The sequence below is a fragment of the Cheilinus undulatus genome, linkage group 11 (assembly GCF_018320785.1).
Source record: "Cheilinus undulatus linkage group 11, ASM1832078v1, whole genome shotgun sequence".
Lineage (NCBI taxonomy): Eukaryota > Metazoa > Chordata > Actinopteri > Labriformes > Labridae > Cheilinus > Cheilinus undulatus.
The window spans coordinates 13,742,692-13,764,157 of record NC_054875.1 but is presented as its reverse complement, the minus strand read 5'-3'; positions in this window follow the sequence as shown (position 1 = coordinate 13,764,157).

Genomic DNA, 21,466 nt, shown 5'->3' with positions numbered 1-21,466 from the left:
ATGAATGAACACAAATTCCCACATAAACACTCCAAATCTTGTGGAAAGGCATCAGTGTAGAGTGGAGGCTGTTATAGTTGAATAGGGGGATCCATCTCCATATTGAAATATGTGTATTTTAATACAATATCAATGCAGTCCTTGCTGTTGTAATAGTCAGGTGACCAAATATTGTGTCTTTTTAATGTTTATTAGGCAGGTGCACTTTACCAAAAAATGCAGGCTGGCAATGGCTTATACAGTAAATGTAATTGCCCCAGTGTCCAGCAGATGGCAGTGTTTGTCTGCTTTTATGGTTTGGGCAGTTGTGGTTACCTTCACGTTGATCAGTCCAAATGTCGAAGATTAAAATGCATGAACCTTTTGGTTTCCATATAGTCTTCTCCTGTCAGTCTACCAAAGAAAAAGAGGAAAACAAAGGCACCCAGAGCTCAAAGTGTAAAATATTCCCTAAGCAGGCACATTTAGAAAACTAATACATGAGGTTTTATAACAACAGAGAGCCACTACTGAGCTGTAAGCCACCTAAACCACATGAAACAACGTCTCAGGGCTAATTAAAGTCCATGACCCACTTCCTCACTAAGCTTCCCAAATAAATAATGCTTTAAGAAAATCGGTAAGACACGAAAGTTACAGACAGGATCAGACAACGCAACCTTTTCTCTCTTTGAGTCAGTCATGGTTCACATTTCTGCAGTAAAGATTGTCTGGCTCTTCTGTCAGTTGAATATACTCCTGCATCAGACTTTGACGACTCCTTTATGCCCTTTTACTCCATTACACTCTGGTAAGACCTCTCACCTTGATTCTTGAGTCAACTTTGCAGGTTTTTAATTTTTCACTACTTAGCAAACAAAGTTCCCATTCATGCAGATCAAACAAACTTCTCTTGTTTAAAGAATAACCACAAAAAAGTGACGACATCCGAGACAACAGACGCGGCTAAGAGGTCCATTGAGATGGTATCAGAGCTACACAGCCTCTGCTGTCTGAGCGTTGGTGGCCTTGCTGAGACCTGAATGTGGCCTTGAACAGTCACACCACTTTCATTTCCCAGACAACAAAAGTGGGCATTCCTTCACTTGATACAGGCATCAAATAGAATTCTCACAGACAGATTCTGAGAGATCAAGTGGTTGATGATACATTGAGTCAGCTGATATCTTCCAGAAGTTTCCTCTCAGCAGTGCCTCTGTGGTGTCCTGTGCTTGCGTTGCATTTAACCAGCGCTCTGCTCTGTGGCCTTGGCTGCAGCTGCCGCCTGATGAAGTCACTGTAATGTGGGTGTTGGGTGAGGTCACTAATTTCAGAGATGGAGGGTGAAAAGGATGGAGATGGGGAGAGAGATTGTCGATGAGGAAGCTGCAGAGAAAGAAAGGAGACATGAGACAGAGGCGATTGGGTGTTGGAGACAATAACTGGGCCAGAGAGACGGAGAAGTTCAAGGCATCCCGCTGTGGTATTCTGGTGTGTGGGCCGGGGCACAGAGATGGAGCATTGTTGGAGCTGAAGACTGGGGAAAGACTCATGCTCATGCTGGGTGTATGAGCGAAGGAGGCAGACAAAGGAGGAAAGAGCGTGAGTGTGTTTTCTGACGCTGGGGGACAAAGAGCCTTTTGGATTCGGTTTGTTCTGGTGCTTCCCCTCTTTAGCAGGGTGCAAAGAAAGACACGAACGTTGAACACAGAGCAGCTGGAAAAGAGCTGTACAGAAAAGAATAGAGGGAGCCAGGTTATTACCAAGGAAGTTTGAATTTAATCAGCCAGCCAACACGCATATTGACCTAATGAGATTATAAAAATGTAAATCCTCCATAAGAGACCTTCACTTTTTGCATATGTTCATAGGTTCAGTCCCATTTCTAACTTGAACCTCTGTCCCTCAATTTCGATTGCCTGCTTGCCTCTATAAACAGATTTACAAGGAGTAGTGAATTCTTCCCTTGCAAAATGAGATGGCCTTCAATTTCCTGATGCATCATTCGCAGTTGTTGATTGCATGTACAGTGCAGTGAAAAAGTATTTGCCCCCTTTCTGATTCCTGATTTTTTTGTGTATTTATCACACTTAAATGTTTCAGATCATCAAACCAATTTTAATATCTCACAACGACGACCCAAGTAAACACAACATGCAGCTTCTAATTGATATTTTTATTTATTAAGGGGGAAAAAAATCGAAAACTATCTGATCCTATGTGAAAAAGTAATTGCCCCCCTTGTTAAATCATAAGTTAACTGTAATTGACCACAGTTTTTGAAAAGCTGAGTTCAATTTCAGTGGCTACACCCAGGCCTGATTACCGCCAGATTTGTTGAATCAAGAAATCACTTAAATAGAAGCTGTCAGATGAAGTGAAGTAGGCTACAAGATCTCAAAAAGAAACGCATCATGCCACAATCCAAAGAAATTCAAGATCAAATGAGAAACAAAGTGATTAAAATCTATCGGTCTGGAAAAGGTTACAAAGCCATTTCCAAGGCTTTGGGCTTCAGCGAACCATGGTCAGAGCCATTATCCACAAATGTAGAAAACTGGGAAGAGTGGTCGTCCAACTAAAATGACTCCAAGAGCGCAACAACGACTCATTCAGAAGGTCACAAAAGAACCCAGAACGACTTCCAAAGAACATGGATGTGAAGAACAGCGTTACATTGTCAATTTTTATGTTTTTTGCCACTTTAAGCCCATTTTGACATTCCTTTTTTTGCAATGCCATCCCATTTTGCCAATTTTTGCTGCTTTTCAACAATTTTTGCCACTTCGGGCCCATGTTAGCCACTGCTTTCTTCCAGTTTTAAGACATTTAGCCACTTTAGTTTTTTTCGAAGAGTCTTTATGGCCCTTATATCTACTTTTTGCTGCTTTTGGCCAAGGCTTGTCACTTCTTTTTCCCACTTTTAACATATTTTTTGCCATGATTTGCCCATTAATGCCACTTTTTGTCCAATTTTTGCTACGTTTTAGCTACTTTGCACACTTCTATCCCATGTTGCTCCCTTTTTGCCCCTTTTCACCATAATTTAATTCTTTTCTATTAAAGTTGTCTCTGATTTTCAGCTTTATTTTCTTGCATCATGATGTTTGTGCACATCATGGCTTAATTTTGAATGTGACTTTACTTTCCAAATTGTTTAACTTGCTGTGTCCTTCCACATTGTTATCATTGATTAAAGGTAATCCTGCAGAACGCGGCCTTACGCTAGGACACTGAGCGAGACATGTTAGAAGAATAAATCAGGATTAAGTTGTGAGAAATTAAGAATGCAGCATTTATCTGAATCTAAAGTATTAGACCTGACACTCAGAGCTTGATTTAAAAAAGAGTTTTTTGTCAGAGACTTGTGTAAGTGAGGCTGTTTGGGCTTGAGAGCTCAAAGGTCCTGCTGTAATCCTTGACTGAGTTTTACATTTGTGTGCTCCCTTTCCAGAGTAAATGGGCTCTAAAAACCTCATTATGTTATGGAATTGAAAAGTAATGCAATGTACTGTTGGATCACACGTGACAGAAAAGAGAAATAAAAATCACTATGTGTGACTTGAATTGGTTGAAAGCGTATTTGGATCGCCTTCAAGGCTGTCTAAGGGTTTTTTCACGCTGTAAAGAGCTGCTGAAATTTCCATTTCCTGGTTAACAAATGTTAAAATTGGTTTTACAAGGTGAATAAATCAAATTCTTAACCATAAACTTTCAACATCTCCATCCCTCCACACTTGGTAATAAAAACTTCCCTCTTTTCATCCAGACTCACGAGCCATGACCTTCACCTGTGGACTGTGGGTGTGTGCCAGGGCATTAAATTTTCATAAAAGGCTGCTTTTTCCCTGTCAAATGACTCTTTTACAGTCTGACTTTACCATGATTCATTAAATTGTGGCTTTCACTTCTTGTCCCTCGTCGTGTTTTCACTTTCCCCTTCCTCTGAACTCGCTTCCTGCCCCCAGAAATGTGGAGACAAAGAGAATAACACGGATTAACGTGAAACGGCGTTATGTGTGTACACAGCGTTCATTCACCAGCTTGTGAACACAGGCTTTAACAAGGGGAAGCAGCATTTTACCATCTCCCTTTGGATTCATCCATTGACTGTTAAAGTTGTTTGAACAGTGAGGCCCCTGCTCAGGAAAAGGATGGGACGTCCTATTATGTCAGCGCTACGTTTGCTTTGACCTTTCTCTCTGTTATTTCCCGTTCTTTTTCTCTAAACTGCTTGATGTCTGTACTTTTTTTCTTCCTTTGACTTCACTGTATTTTTGGGCTATTTTCCTCTTTGCTTTGGTTTATTTAAAAGTCGATGAATCACAGCACAATCACAGGTCAGCTCTGGGATTTATATGGTTTTACGGGGCTGTGAGGTCTTTGGGTTTGTCTATAATGACTGGACCTTTTGTGTATGTAGTGAGGGAGGTAGAGTTTGTTATTGGTTATGAGGATGCCGTTAAATCTGTGGTGTCTGGGTTGTATTTTCTTTAAGGCTCTATAAAGGTGTGTGTTTGAAAGTGGCTTTTATCTCTAAATCTGGTGGCTTGACCTTGTGTCCTTCAACAAATTTTCCCTTTTATCAATGACAGCATAATCCTCCCAACAAATACTTCTGCCCCTGCAATAAATTAATTTAAGAAAGCAAAGTTTTGTCCTGATTTAGATTGGTGTGGAAGCTGTCCTCGTCCTGCTGTACTACTGTAAATACTGCACGCCGAGTTCACAGTAGTTTTTTTAGGACGTGTACGACAGATGCACCAAACCAATTGCTTAAGACGCGTGGCAGCCATCATGCTCTCACATACCCATAGTTAACATCAAGTTTATCTCCAGCCTAACAGACCATGGGAATATTCTTTCTTCTTTTCTTCAAAGCTTTCTGAACTCCATCTCTCACACACAAACCTCTTTTATCACTCCTCCTCCATCTTTTTGGCTCACCTCCATCTTTCTTTTGTCACATTTATCTATCTCCCTGTTCCCATGCTGTGTCCTAAGCTACTTTTGTACCAGTGCCATGTAGGGTGATAAGGGGGGAGAGTTTTCTTGGCTCCACTTTCAGCTTTAGCAGGATGCTGTAAAACAACTCACACCAAAAGGAGGAGAGGACAGCTGCAGACCCTGATGATGCATGGATGTCTTTGGACCTTGCTGTTGTTGTTTGTTGTTGTGGTTTCCAGATGATGAAAGTGTAAATGACTTGTTGGTTTGAGAATTTATGATAACCAAAGATAGCATGATATTTGTTTATGCAACAGTGCCTCACCTGACTGTGTTGGTGAGGGCTGTGGAAACTCATGAGGGCCTTAACTTAGTAGAAATGAAGGGATAGAGCAGTGATGATAGAGGTTAAGAACCGTTTAGTGAGTTCTTGATGAGAAAATAAAGAGTTTTCTTGCCTTTGGCTGTAGAAAATATTGACTAAAATTTAGAGTCGATTACTCTGGAAATAATCTTAACTCTGGGTTTTTTCTTTATAACTGAGAAAGTTGCATTTGTCTCAAAGTTTTTTTTAACAATAAAAAGTACACATTTTTCTGTTTCATCACTTAGCTTTCACTGGTGTCTTATTTCGCCTCTAATTTCTCAATTACAGCGGATCCCATTTTCTCTTAAGGCATCTTTGGGTGAAACACCTTACTTAAAATTTGTTTTTGTTTCACAGGCTTTAAGGTCAAATTATTAACACAAAACACAGCAAACTGGCCAGAGATCTAGAGTCAGTGCTACTTTATGTTTGCATTCCTGACTCTTCCATACAATCTGAAACACCCCCTTTGCTGTTCATAGTTAAATCATCCTTGCCCTCAATTTCCACACATTTTTTTTTCTGTGCAGTGTTCTGTCTGCACAGTGTACTGGCCTTTGACTTGACCACTCCAAATTAATCTTGTTGGTCTTTAAACAGTTTCTGTGTAGCTTTCTCTGTATGCTTCAGCTCATTGTCTCGCTGGAAACGAAATCTTCTCTCAAGCTGTAGTCCTCTTGCTGACTGAATAAGATTGTCCGCCTATATCCTATATTTCACTGCACGCATTTTACCCTCTACCTTTACAAGCCTTCCAAGGCTGGCTGCCAAGAAGCACCCCCACAGCATGATGCTGCCACCACTGTGCCTCACAGGGAGGGTGGTGTGTTTGTGGTGATGTGCAGTGTTTGGTGTCTGCCAAACATAGTGTCTTGTCTGACGGCCAAAAGCACCATTTTGGTCTCATCAGACCCAAGAACTTTCTTACACTTGACCATAGAGTCTCTCTCATGGCTTTTGATGAACTCTAGTCAAGATTTAATCTGAGTTTTCTTCAATCAAGATTCAAACAAGTTTGATGAATTACTGGAGCATTCTGTTTCCTTCCTGGAAGTTACAGCTAGAAAGTTGGTAGCTTCTTGCTTGAACTGTGCCAGGGCAAAGATATCCATTTAAAGACTTGCGATTTTGTGACCTCACAATTTTAGAGAGTAGAAAAAAATCCTCTGAAACTCTGATTTGAACTTAGACTATGTCTAAATGGTTCTACTGTTTACCTCATGATTTTTTAACTTTTCCCACATTCAGTTAGACATCCAACAATTTACCATAACTTTCATTGTATTCATCTTTTAAGATATGAAACAGCTTAACACCTAATATTTTTATTTCCTCGAGAACTTTTTCAAAAAACCCAATTATTATTTTGAAAAGAGTCATTACTTTATATTCAAATAGAAGGTTTGTTTTTTTTAATATCAATGCAGACCACAATGCACAATAGATATTAAAATCATAACCTGGAGACAATCCAATATGCATTATATCAGTTTTGTTGCTCTTCTTCAGCTAAACACAAACAGTTGTCTCAACCAGTTTTACCTTGGAGAATGGCATGCCATCATGAAACATCAAACATACTTATGTGTCATAAATGAGCATTTATAAAATGCAACTTCTCAGCAAACGTGACACCTTGTCGAGTTTTAGCCTTTATGAGCTGCTGAAAGCAAAAGGGTCTTTGCTTTCAAGATATTTTGGTTCCTTTTCTGTCTCAAGTATGTCAGAAAGATAAAACTGAAGTTATTTAAAGGCAGTGACACAGAATTGTCCTGACGTGGACAGAAAATATATGATGACAAAGCCTTCAGAGAAACTGAGCTTTAATATGAAAGTAAACACGTTTTAGGCGTATTTTGTTTCCTGTCCTGCTGTATGTTGTTATGAAATATTTCTTAAAAGTAAAATCTGTCTTTATCAGAAGCTTTCCAGCTGTCATTCATGGTTGCAGCTGTCAGCCCCCCTGAAAACAAATATGACTGCTTGGAGCTCCCTAACCGACTGCTGTGATTCTGTACTCAGGCCAATCACTTTTATTACTCCGTTTCAATGTCAGAGCTCAGGCATGACAAGAATTCACAAAAACAGCTGTAAGAATTTCTTTTTATGACCCCTGGAGATGTTGAGACTCCCTCAGCAGATAAAAGATAACATAAGGTTTGACATATTGAAGACATAAAGCCCTGTAAAATAATGGCTTAACTCTATATGAGTGTTTTGTCATCTTTCAACTAACCAAACTCTGCAAAATATTAAAACAACGATTGAAATCCTGCATGTCAACATGGGAAATTCTCTTAACCTTCTAGTCATGTTTAAACGGGTTTGTTTTCAGACATTTTCTCTCCTTTCAATTTTCTAATGAAGTTGTCACTTCCTTACCATCACTCATCCATGCATAGACTTACATTATATAACACATGAGCTCTGACTGATCTCACATGATCCTGTCAAATATTCTAACTCCTGTAAGCATAAAAAACTCTCTTAGCCTTCACTCACAGGGTAACAGACAGCCTGGAACTATAACGCATCAGTCTGCCTTTACGCCATGTTGAAAAGTTTCACTTTTAAAAAAGTTAAAACATCCAGAAATCGCTCAAATAGAACCTGTCTGACAAAGTAAAGTAGACTTAAAGATCTCAAAAAGAGACAAAGTCATTGAAAGGGATACAAAGCCATTTCTGAGAGCCATTATCCACAAATGTAGAAAACTTGGAACACCTTCCCAAGACTGGCTGGCCTACCATCAGTAATTTGTCACATCAACGACTCACCCAGAAGGTCACAAAAGAACCCAGAACAACATCTAAAGACCTTCAGGCCTCACTTGACTCAGTTCAGGTCAGTGTTCATGGTTCAACAATAAGAAAGACACTGGGCAAAAATGGCATCCATAGGCACGGCCAAAACCACTGCTGACCAAAAAGAACACCAAGGCTCTTCTCATATTTGCCAAGAAACATCTTGATGATCCACAAGACTTTTGGGAAAATATTCAGTGGACTGACGAGACAAAAGTTGAATCACTCTCAGGGCTACTTTATGTTGACTGACCACTCCTGGGTAGGTTCACCACTGTTCCTTGTTTTCTCCATTTGTGGATAATGGCTCTGACTGTGGTTTGCTGGAGTCTCAAAGCCTTGGAAATGGCTTTGTAACCTTTTCCAGACTGATAGATTCCAATCACTTTGTTTTTTCATTTGTTCTTGAATTTCTTTGGCTCGTGACATGATGCGTTTCTTTTTGAGATCTTGTAGCCTACTTCATTTTGTCTGACAGTTTCTATTTAAGTGATTTTTTTGATTCAACAAATCAGGCCTGGGTGTGGCCAGTGAAATTGAACTCAGCTTTCCAAGAACTGTGGTTAATCACAGTTAACTCATGATTTCATAAGAGGGGCAATTACTTTTTCACACAGGGACAGAGAGGTTTGGATTTTTTCCCCCCTTTAAAAAACAAGATAATCATTCAAACACTGCATTTTCTATTTACTGGGGTTGTCTTTGTGAAATATAAAAATTGGTTTGATGATCCGAAACATTTAAGTGTGATAAATATGCAAAAAAACTCAGAAATCAGAAAGTGGGCAAATACTTTTTCACACCACTGTATCATACATTTCTATTTATTGTAGCCATAGCACTACACAGGTTACACAGTTTTTTACATTAATTTATTGTTTCAATATGTCCACACAGATCTACCCAACTTATAATTTGCTTGTTATGAGACATTCTGGGGATTTCTGAGGGGCTTGGATCTTACTTTTAGGGCCAGGGGTAACCTTGGAATTTCTTTTCTTGCATTCTTGCATTCTTCCATCCTACTTTGGGAATAACTGCCCTAGGATATAACAAAATGTGGGGGTAATTACATAATGAGGTAAAAACTGTTTACAAGCTGGGGGGTGTTGTTACGTAATGCATTTTTACAACCCATTATGACTATTACAAGCACTCAGGTCTGAAAATGATTAGTTTCTCAAACTTATTGGATAAAATCAGATGGTTGACCTGGATATTAACTTAGGTTTGTCAGATAACTCCTCTTTGTCATGGTTTTAAATTTTTATTGCAGTAGCAGAGCATGTTTGTATATGTTTGCATATGGAGTCTTTTCTTTGACCTCATCTCTTCTTGTAGAGCTGTTCTACATGCTGAAACCTGAGAAGTGATACTGTGGTACTTTATACCAGATTAAACCTGGTCAAAGCCTACTGGTGGATGGTGGTGAGGTGGCAGCTGGTGCAGGACTGGCAACGGCAGAGCAGATGGATCGACTGGAAACCTTAAGATGTGTCCAAGATGTGTTATCAGGTGATTGAGGATAATGATGCACATCAGGTATGAAATCAGCGCAGCTTGAGAAGTTTGCTTGATCTAACTTGCAGGGATTGCTCTGTTTATAAGTTGTCAATCCATTATGAAGCTTGCTTCACCTGAGAGGGCCCTTGTCCTTCAGCTGATCCATGCAACAAGACTGAGTGGGCCATGATTTCAGCTGCTGCACTCATACTGTTATGTAAAGATTTAAACTTGTAAAACCAAGTCAAAGCAGATTTCAGCCTCTTTTTTAACCTTCAGGTTTTCTCATGTCAGCAGTTTGTGCCAGCATGTTTGTCTACACATGCATGCAGCATGTGCATTTATATTAATATTCTGTGCAAGGGAGCATTTTCTGATCTGTGTGCTGCATAATTCATTGATAAGAGATGGGATGCTCTTTCATTAGTCAAACCAATTGGGATGCCAACCAGGACACACCCATCATTTCACTGCTCACTGATTCATCCTGTATGCCTGTGTGTGTGTTTTCATTTTCTCTCTTTTTCTTGTCTGTGATGCATGTTTCAAAAAAATGTAAATATGTTTTGTGGTTCTGATTTTTTTTGCTGCGGTTGTCATGCTTTGTTAAGGGAGTGAAATCCAGACTTAGACTGCTTGGTATGCACAATGAAAGAGCAGAGAAACATCCCCTCTGCCAGCCAATTAAACTGATCTGTCTTACAGTTATTCTTCTTATTATTCAAATATTAAAGAAAATTTTATAACTGCTCAAAGTGATTTGCTATAAATACACCCATTTTCCCCATTATTGTTGTTAATGCTAGTCTTAGAATGATCATTTTACATGGTCGTTCCTGCAAATACCAAACTCACTGTTACTGTTAACATTGACATGGGCCAATCTTCTGTCTAATTCAGTCATTACTGCAAAATCTTCACATATTATTGCCATCAATTCTGACATTACAGGCATAACCATGAAAATGGGAGATGGATTCAAGGCCAGTACTGGCATAATGTATCTTATTCAATGCTGTTGCTCTGCTTTTTCTCTTGCTTTCTGCTCCCCCCTCTTCTCTCTTCCTTTACAACCCTAACACAGCTTTTGGCTGTTCAACATGAGTTTGGATCTGTTTTTTCTTAGTACTGAGCTCAAGGTGGAGTAATGTTGGGTCTTTTTAAATTATAGTACAGTCTAGACCTTCCATCTTTGTAAAGTGTTAAGAGATAACTTTGCTTAGGAATTGAAGCTATACTATATGAATAAAGATTGAATAACTGATTGATTTAAAGGGATATTTCAGTATTTTTTTTAAGTTGGATTGTTTAAGGTACTTGATGATAGTTGTGGTATTAGGATGATTCCAGTGCACACTGGCCCTTAAAGCATGGTGCATTCGGGAAAGCAAGGCTATACAGCTCTTCAGATGAGTACAGTTTCAGTGTGTTTATGTGTTTCACATTTATTAGGATTATAATATGCTTTAGTATGGGCCTTATAAAGTAGTATTACCACATGAACAGTTCTTCTCCCTTAATTACTCTGATAAAGTCTATTATCATGAAACAAAGAATAACATTTATATTCTTAGTTATGCCCAAATAACTCCTATTTAAACCATCTAACTCAGAATGTTTACCCTAAACTAATGTGATGTCTAATTCACTTGCGGTTTCACACTTATTAACCAGTCATTTTCCCATCTTCTGAAGATACCTACTGTCATAATTCAATGTAACAAATTTTATAGTTCCTGGCAAGAGAGCCAGAACCTGTATCAATTAATTAAGGGGGAGAACTATTCATGTTGTACTACTACCTTCAAAGGGCCATACTAAGTGAAGCATATAAAGAACATAATCAACATGAAACAGCTTCCTAATTTGCTATTAATATTTCATGTAATATGCAGTTATACAGAGGGTATTAAGGCAAAACAGCTGAAAATAATGGTCTTTTAGCCTTATGGTTTTTAGGATAAGGTTCTAAAAACATGATAATAATGGCTAATAAGCAGTTAGGATGCTACTAATTAGCATGCTAATAAACAGCTATTTGATGGTGAGAATTGTACCCTACCATTAAGTGTTACCAAATAATCATTCTTTGATAAAAAGTCATCAAAATATTGCCATATTTACAAAACAGTCCTGGCACTTTTTGTCAGTGCTGTTTTGAGCCATTTCTAAAAGGTCACATATTTGACCCTTTAATACAAGTCTTTATTGGTCTCAGAGGTCCCTATGACATGCCTGTGATGTTTGTTGCTGAAAAAACACTCCAGTATTGGATATGTGCATGTCTAAAGCATGGTTTTGGTTCTTGGGAGAATTGTGGATAGGCCAGGGGTGCATATTTTTGTTATAAAAGCCTGAAAAGCTGTGTTTTGCATAATATGTGCCCTTTAAAGCAGTTCCTGTCTTCAGTGACACAGAGGGTTACATCACAGGATTTCTGTCTGTCTTTCTCTCCATTATGAGCTATTCAGGCCGTCTCCATCATGATCTGCACAGTCAAAGATGCACAGTTTGACAAAGCATGATGGACAGTGGGACAGCCTGCCATTGGTTGTCAGCCTGTACAAAGCATTGTGGGATACAGTATGGTTAGCTTGTACAATTAGCAACAGAAACTAGAGGAGAAACTGATTGGCAGGAGAGATCCTGAGGTATCTGGTGGTTGTGGGTGTTTAAACTGTGAGCACATGAACATGGAGAGCTACTGTTGTCACAACATTCCAGGATATTTGTGATTGAGGATAGCGGCTCACAGATGCCTACAGCCTGCATCACTCCCCATCCAGAGTTCCCTACTTAACAGAAAGCTGGTGTTTTAACGACTTTCTTCAACTTTCTGAAGATATATTTAAATGGAAGAGCTGAATGGAAATTTGTTATCCAGGTAAGTTCATGGCTGTGGCGTTATTCTTTTAATGATTGATTACTAGAAAAGCTAGCCTGCATGATGTTTCCTTTACAGAAACAACATGTCAGTGGTTGAGGTGGAAAACTGAGCTAAAATAACTAGTTTTAGTTTGATGTCTCTGTTGAAGCCCGGAGATCTATCAGCTGATCAGATACACCAAGGTGGAAGAACATGTAGCTGAAGCTCACACTGCAAAATAGTGCCAAGCACAGAAACTTTCTGCGTGAAAAATAAAATGTTTTAAAAATAGTGTATAATTGATTCAATATTGTCTTTTGGCCCATTTTAGCTGAAATTCACAAAATTATGCTGAGCATCATGAAATCTGACATGCTCTGGGGCCTAGCTTCCACAAGAGCCTCATGCTTAAAGGGGCAGCACTCTCTGAAATCTCTGGAGGCTAGTGCCACCACTACCTTACACAACCCAGCTTAAAAATACTGAAATATCCCTTTAAGCTCCAAACAATTATACATGTTGGAGCTACCAGCAGATACATTATCAGTGAATGAATTCTCACCCAAAAAAGTAAAAAAACAGCAGTAGATGTCTCACCTTTTTAAATATAACCCTGCCACTGTAATAAGCTGCTACCTTTTTTTCTTTACTGAGGCCTGAGATTATCCTGTCATTGGCTTCTGAAGTCAATAACCCACCAGTAATCTATCAGACAAGTTTTTGCCAGAAGATTCTCCCCACTTAACAGGTGGAGCAGACAGAGAAAGAGAGGGAGAGAGAGAGGGCAAGAGAGGAGGAGGGCGGGGCTTATGAGTGTGCCTTTACAATCCTATGCACTTTCCTATGTTCATGCCCTTTTCTGTGATTGTGTGTGTTTTTCTCTTAGTTTGGGCTCTAGACAGGGTGTGTGAGGACACTGTGTATATGTGTACCTTTCATAAATACAGGATTATCCCGTCGCCCCTCTCAGCACAAAGACAAACAAGCAGAGGCTGAGCCCGACTTAATGAAACACACACAGACTCTATAATATAATGTGTCTGCAGTTTGTTTTTGACGTTATTTAATTCAACCTCTTATTAAAAGTGTATGCATGTGTGTATTTCCGTGTTCCCCCTCCACAGCTACTGTATGTTAAGATGCAGCAGTTTATTGTGGGCAATATGATGTTCTTTAAGGGATGTGTGTATACGTGTGTATTGCATAAATGTCCCTCATGTTTATTCATCGACTGCTGAAACTTCACTGCAGTGCTGTCTAACTCTCACACTTTGATCTCTTCATCACTCAAACAGCTGAGTCAGAGGAAAAACAAAGGACGCTCACAAAAACACACTGCTGAATACAGAAACTCCACACACTGAAGAGGATTAAATAATCTACCGTACACAGAGCACAGATTAATAACTGTAAAAACATAATCAAACCCGCTCACAGGCATCTTAACAAGGTAACACTAGACACTAGAACACGTGTCAGTTTAGTATTCATATCTGAGACCAGGACAGAGAAACCAATGCTTTCTAGTCCTTTATCTCATTAGCTCCTAGCTTTTCCTTAGTGAGTTCCCCACTTGTATCTTATTGGTTTATTTTATGTTTTTTTTTTTGACAGTCTTGTGTTTTTTTCTGAGTGTGTTGTGTTTGTTTCACCACCTCTGTTGTCCTTGAGTGTTTCTCTGTCTGGTTTCTATTTATGTGGTCTTATTCAGTTCCTCTATGCATTCTTGTTTTCTTTCACTAACTCCTCAGCATTTCCTGTTTTATTTTGTAGTTGCCTTCCTTGTGTGTGATTTCTGGTTTTCTTCCTGCCCTTGTGTTTTTCCATCCACCTTGATTACCCTCTCCTGTTTCACCTGCGTCTTGTTCTTCACACCTGTCTCCCTGTGTCTAATCACTCCCTGTCTATTAGTCTCTGTGTTTCTGTCAGTTTGTTGTGAAGTCTCCCTCTGTGAAGTCTTGTGCTTAACTCCAGTCAACACCTTTATCTCCAGTGGTCCCTTGTGTCTATTGGTGAGCTTAAGATTTTGTATTTTTGGTCTTTTGTGCATTTTGATTTTTGTAAGGAGTGCCTTTGCATTTGAGTCCTCTTTTGTTTCAATTTTTGCTAAACATCACACTTACTTAACTAAGCCACACTACAGGATATTCAGCCTGAGTCCAGGCAAGATTTTTCTCCCCTGACGACCATGGGGGCGTATCCCGAGTGGAGCTTCATTGCATACGACTATTTGTCTAAATATTCCTCAAGTGTGGGTTGTCAACATGATTGTTTTACTGCTCTAAATCGCGTCATAACCTCACATAATACCAAACATGTTTTGATATTTTGTTTTTTCCTGAAGCCACATGGTTATGCCAGGTCACCTGCAGGTCAGCAGGTGTGTGTTCTCCAGTGGTCTGAAGGTCTGGTTGAGTTGTCTAGTGTGTGCATATAGAGGATTAGAGATGATAATCATTTGAATTCATCCTTATGTCTTCCATGATTTTAGAATTGTTTAAGATTTGAAAATCGTCTGGTGTGTGTGGTCAGCCTGAGAAGTCTTTGCCAAAGATCTAAGTACGAACTATCCATCATTACAATAGCACATGAAGGCCACCCTAAAACAACAACAAAAAAACATAAAGAGGATCTGTTAATTTTTTGAGGAAAAACTCATTTATGAGGGGAGAAAAACTTTTTTAAACTTTAAAAGACACAAATTTATGAGAACCCAAACTTAAATGTTTTTGATATGAGTTGAAAACTGCAGGGACGAACCAGGCCAGATGAAAGTGTTTCCCTTGCACCAGTGCTGCATTTGAGAGCTTAATAAAATGACACTTCTTAATGGGAATTAGCAATAAAGACAAAGCTGTGATTTTAGCCCAGAATCACTACATTATTTTATCATCTGGACTTAGAAGAAACATTCCTGTAAACTGGGGGTATTCAAACACTGCTTATTCTGTTTTTTTTTTTTTTTTTTTAAACTTTACAATATCTTAAATTATTGACTATAGATAGCTACATGATTTTTTTCTGGAGATCATAATCTCAAAATGTATGACTTTTTAGAATCTTTATTTTCTCATAATTTTCACTTTCCTAAACTCAGAAAATCTGGATTTGGTTTCATGTTGAAATACAACTTTATAATCTCAAAAATGTTGTTTTTCTCAAAAAATATTTTAAGGTATTCTTTATTTTAAAAAATCTTTAATGGTGGCCCTACTCAGCAGTTGTTCATTATATGTCCAGTCATGATTTAAAACGATATATTAACACCTCATGTTGACAATGTTGGGGAGAGGACCTTGCATCTTAAAAATATGGGCTTTGCTGTGTTTGAATTACACTACCAATCACAGATACCGGGGTCTGGTATGTGTAGAATTGAACCTGATGACAGCAATGATCCATGTCTCTGTGTTTCTGCTAGATCTGGTTTCAGGAAAGGTTGCATAGTTGTCCAGTCAGCAGGGTGGTCCACACTAATGGCCTTGACCCTGGATCATGAAATGCACTGATGTTGACAACACCGCTGTTCTCCTCTGTGCAGATGTAAGGCTGTTTATTCTTGTATATTCTGTTTTTAGAAAAAAAAAGACTTTGCTTGTGAAGTGATGGATCACATAGTTTAGGGTTTTAAACAGCCAGACCTCTGAGTTAATTGGTTTTACTGATTGAGTCTCAGATTGAAGGGAACTGAGCATAAAGGAAGCTGTGTGACTGAGTTGTAGGTAGAGGGAGGACAAATTTAAAGGTACTTGTCTTTTATTAGACTACAAGTTGCTGGATGTTGCTCCATGGATTCATTTATGTTGCAAACTTTTTATAAACTTTCTGCATCAGTAGCAAAATGCTGAAGACCTGAAGAGTCAGTTTTCTGTGAATAGTATTGGTCGAAAAGAAATTGGTTCACAAAATGATATAAATAAATCATCCTCTGTGAACTAAGAATGATTGAAAGAAGCACAATGGCACCATGTCCAAGATTTGCTGGAAACCTGACTATCAACAGATAGCATACATTTCCCCCATACTACTCACTGAGAAAGGATTCACAGAGTAACTGACATTTTACTTTTGTGTGGAGTCAAGGTGGAGATGTACACTGGTATTTTACATCTGGTGGAATAATGGTTATATTGTTGAGTTAAACTGAGACTATATATATTTTTTGATTTGTTGCGGTTAAAATAGTCCACTGCCATCTGACATCAAGCATGGCTTCCCCAGTTTTTTTTCAGTCTGTCAGTGACATTTTAATAACTTTCTTTGACAGTTTAAGTGGCTTTTCCAGTTGTTGCTCCAATCTTTCATCTGCCCTGTTCAGTGGTGGACTCAGGATGTTTGAAGGCCAAGGGACCATACTGTAAAAGGGGCACCTCATTCATTCATTCATTCACGCTTTATTTAATCTCAAAAAATCATTGAGGGTGCTCCCTCATTTTCAATGATGTCGAGAGTACAAACAATAAAATGCATCAAGAAAATTGATACAAAGAATATCAACAATACAATTAAAAACAGTTACATTCAAAAGCAGAGGAGTTCATTATCATAGTTTTAAACTGTCCAATAGGAACAAGTGCTTGCAGTTTAAATGTTTGTTGTAAGACGTTCCAAGTGAGAGTCGATATGAAATTTGAAAGTCAGTTTTTGATCTAACCAAATACCAAGATATTTATACTCAGATACTCTTTCAATGCTGTGTCCTGTTAGAGTGGTGATGTGAAAATGACTGTTGTTGATATCTGTGGCTCTGGAGAATAACATGAATTTGGTCTTGCTAGAATTGAGAACCAGTCTTAAATCAATCAGAGCGTGTTGTAATTGATTGAAATTTTGCTGAAGGGTTTGAATGGCCGAGTGTGGGGTACTGGAAAAACAATATAAATTTGTATCATCAGCATAAAGGTGGGTGAGACAATCTATTATAGAGGATGTGATATTGTTAATATATATTGTAAATAATATAGGACCCAATATTGAACCTTGCGGTACACCTTTTGATAGAGGCAAGCACACAGAACAACAATTATCAAGAACAACACATTGATCTCTCTGTGATAGGGAGTCCTGGAACCATTTACAGGATAGAGAGTCAAAACCAATTTCTCTTGACCTTTCAAGGAGCAGGGACCAGTCGACAGTATCAAAAGCTTTTGTTAAGTCTACAGATAAAGCAGCACAGTATATCCTCTGTACTAACTGAGAAATGATATCATTTGTGGGAGATGTGACTGCAGTGATTGTTCTGTGATTTGATCTAAAACCTGATTGGTGTGGATTTAATACATGATTACTGGAGAGGAATGATTTGATCTGATTGTTTACTAATGATTCTAAGATTTTAGCTAGACAGGACAGTTTGGAAATAAGCCGATAATTATTGAGATCAGTTTTATCCCCACCCTTGTGCAGTGGGAGTACATGTGCTGTCTTCCAGACCTGGGGGGAAAACCCCAGTGGAAATAGAAAGATTAAACAAATGTGCAACTTGCTCTGCAATAATTGGGGCACAGAGTTTTAGGGAAAAAGGATCAATTTTATCTTGGCCTGCATGTGACTTGGGAGTTTTAATACTTTTACAGTGAAATTCCAGGAAATCCTGGTTAACATTAAACATTTAGATGGTCAAATTTACTACACCTTTAAAATAAAACAATAAAGGATTATTAATTGTTTAATCATTTATTTTTCAAAGATACACAAGGGAGGATGACAGTGAAAATCAACTTGACACAAAGGAGCTTATGGTAATTCATTGCCTTTATTCACCACCAGACTTGTGCCAAAGAGAGATTTTTGTCAAGTGTTGTCAACTTAAAGATTTTTGTCCAGTAGCAGAAAACCAGTTTTGTTCACCTAGATGACTCTTCATCACAATAATCTACCATAACGGTTTTAAGGAGGACGCTTTTTCTAATGTCCACTTACAGGGCACCACAGAGGACACTGAGGAGCAAACTGCCCTCCTAGAGATGGACAAAAAGCTTTCTAAAGGGCATCCAGGAGGACACTTTTGTAGCTTTTCTTTTCTTTCCCCCCAAAATTAAGGTTTTTATTTTGTAACTCACTGAAATCCTGCACACAACTTTAAATCTCCTGCATGGCTTCATTCATAAGATTTTTGTTTTAAATCTTGTATTTTCATGTTGCATTTAAAGAGTTTTATTTTAAAAGCCCTTTACATATTTTTTATTCATCTATGTCTCGTGTCCTGTTTAAAGTCAAGAGGGCTGGAGACAGAACAGCTTGAATTGGCTGATAGGCAGCGAATAGTCTGGGCAGGTCAGCAGTCCATCACAGGGCTACTCTTTCTGTTTCTTTTCTTTTTTCTTTTTTCCTTCTCTCTTTTCATTTCATTGTTTTTCTTTTCTATTCTTTTCTTTTCTCTTTTTTTTTATTTTTTTATTTTTTGTCTTTTCTTTCTTTTTTCTTTTCTTTCCATTCCTTTTTTCCTTTTTTATAGAAAATGACAGCCCATAACTGATCCTTGACCTATGGTAAGTTTATTGCAGAAAGGGTGAAGAATTGAAAAATAATTATTTCTTGACCACGACAAGAGAAAATTGTCATCCAGTTTGGCATATGTTTGTATTTTCCAGAGCTTTATTGCAATGAAAACGTGTTGCATTGTCAGTTTAATTTCAATGACAGCCTTTTAAGATGTTGTCACATCTTAAAGAGATTTTGCTGATGACCACGGTCCCCCATTTGACTGGGCCCAGGAACGCTCTCCCCTTCATCCCCCCTTACGGTGGCCTTGCTCCTCAGGTAGGGGTGTACATGTCAGTCAGCATGCTACTATCAGAGACTAACACTATTTTGTTTTATCCTTGTTTATTTTCAATTTCACTAAACTCAATTGACTTTAACTATTTGGTTTTAGTTATTTTGTTGGTTTTACTTCACTACTATAACCCTGTAAAGCCACTTGATTGCTGTTTCTGAACCAAACCATGCTTCTTATTTAAAAACAGAAGATTAGATGCCAACATAGAAAAAGTTACTGAACCTGCCGTCTGTTATTAAATCTCAGATGTTCCTGAGGCTGTAGTGTCTTCTAAAAACTTCACATTCTTGGTTTATTCGTTCATGATTGAGTCTTTCTATGTAAAGTTTCAACAACTTATAAAGAAATTAAAACTGCTGCTGAGTTTTTTTCTGCCGGTTTTCTTGCAGCATTAAAATCATGTTACTGCCACTTTTATGCCTTTATTTGAACACAATGATACTTTTAATACCCATCTATCCTGTCATTGCTTGGATGTGCGCTGTACACCATTGCGGTTTATAAAGTTTGAAGTCTCGAGTCAAGTCTCAAGTAAAGATGTGCAAGTCCAAGTCAAGTCTCAAGTAAAGACAAGACAAGTCTAATCAAGTCCAAAGTCATAGGCTTGAAATTTTCGAGTCCTTACAAGTCATAAGCACTGTTTACCAAGTAAAATGCCATTTTAACAATGCAACAATCTATTAAATTTGACAAACACAATGAATGCATTTTGAATTGTCTTATTTTTTAAATAAAATAAGACCAGTGTGACAGAACTTAATCACACAGAAAAAGAGTGCTGACACAGCATTCAGGATGTAATCAGTGCTAAGTGGTGCAACAACAAATGAACTTCTGAAGACGTTGTACAGTCATTTTAACTCACAATGATAGAATAATGGTCACGTTGGTTCAGTGGTACTCAACCTTATTCTACCCAGGAGCCACATTGTCCTAAAAATACTATTGCGAGGGTCACATGCCAAAACCGTGCATGTGATGATCAACCTATCCATAGTTGAAATGAAACGGTGAATTGGTGGATTAATGTGTTGTTAAATTGCATGCAACAGGCAACATAAAAATGTCTGTACGGTGTCAGAAGAAGGATATTTCACTGATAATAAGAATATGTTTTTATTTATGGAAGTTCCACCTGGACTAAAGTCTTATTAAAATATCAGAATGAGCCGACTTAGAGCTATGAGAAGATTTTCAAAGAGCTGATGAATCATGGTTGTGTGTTTGGGCATTAATATTTCATATTTGGACATTTACTGTAGTTCTGTGACTCTGTTAACTTAAAGTTATGCTTTCTATTTTTTTCCCTCTAATTATTATTGCTTTTAAGTAAAGGGGGAGGGTCCCCATATTGGTCTTTGCCCTGGACCTCCAAATGGCTTAAACCGGCCCTGCCTCACACCTGCAGCTCCCCCCTCACAGTTCGTTCTGTCCTGCCAGTTTGTTGCTTTCATTTTTCTATTTCTGCCCTTTTGACAGTATTTATCATTAGTACTTTTAAGATCAATAAAACACCCACGTTTGGACAAGTTTTACTCAATTTTGCATTATTTCAAAATGTGATCCATGTGTATTTGGCTCATTGATGATGCACATAACAAAAGTCATCATTAAATATGAGTATGGACATTTTACTCAACACACTCACTGAAAATCTCAAGTATTTTCAAGTCATCGGACTAATGTCAGAGTCAAGTCTCGAGTCATCGATGTCAAAGTCCAAGTTGATTTGCAAGTCTTTGATGATATTGTCAAGTCGAGTCCAAAGTCATCAAAATTGTGACTTGAGTCTGACTCGAGTCCAAGTCGCATGACTCGAGTCCACACCTCTGACACCCAGCATGTCCTTAGTAATAAGATTAAACTTTATCTGTTTCCCTAATAGCTGAGTAGTTTTATTCATTGAAAAGTGCTGGAGGGAGTGTCTTCAGTCTTCAGACCTACCTCTGTTGTCCATCCTGGTATGTGGATCTTTAAATGGAAAAAAAGTCTCAGGTACTCTGCTCCTGCAACAGGAGTGAGATCTGGAGCAGCTGGTATCTTCAGATCATTTTAAAAGTGGATTCAAATGATTAGAAGGAGGTTGTAGATGCTTCGACTGATGGGTTTCTGCTCTCTGACTCAGGATTGGTTGATCTGGGTTTGTAGCCATTTCATGTTGTTTGTCTTTAACTTACTGCTCTTTACTATACAGCTTTAGAAAACAAGACCCTTAT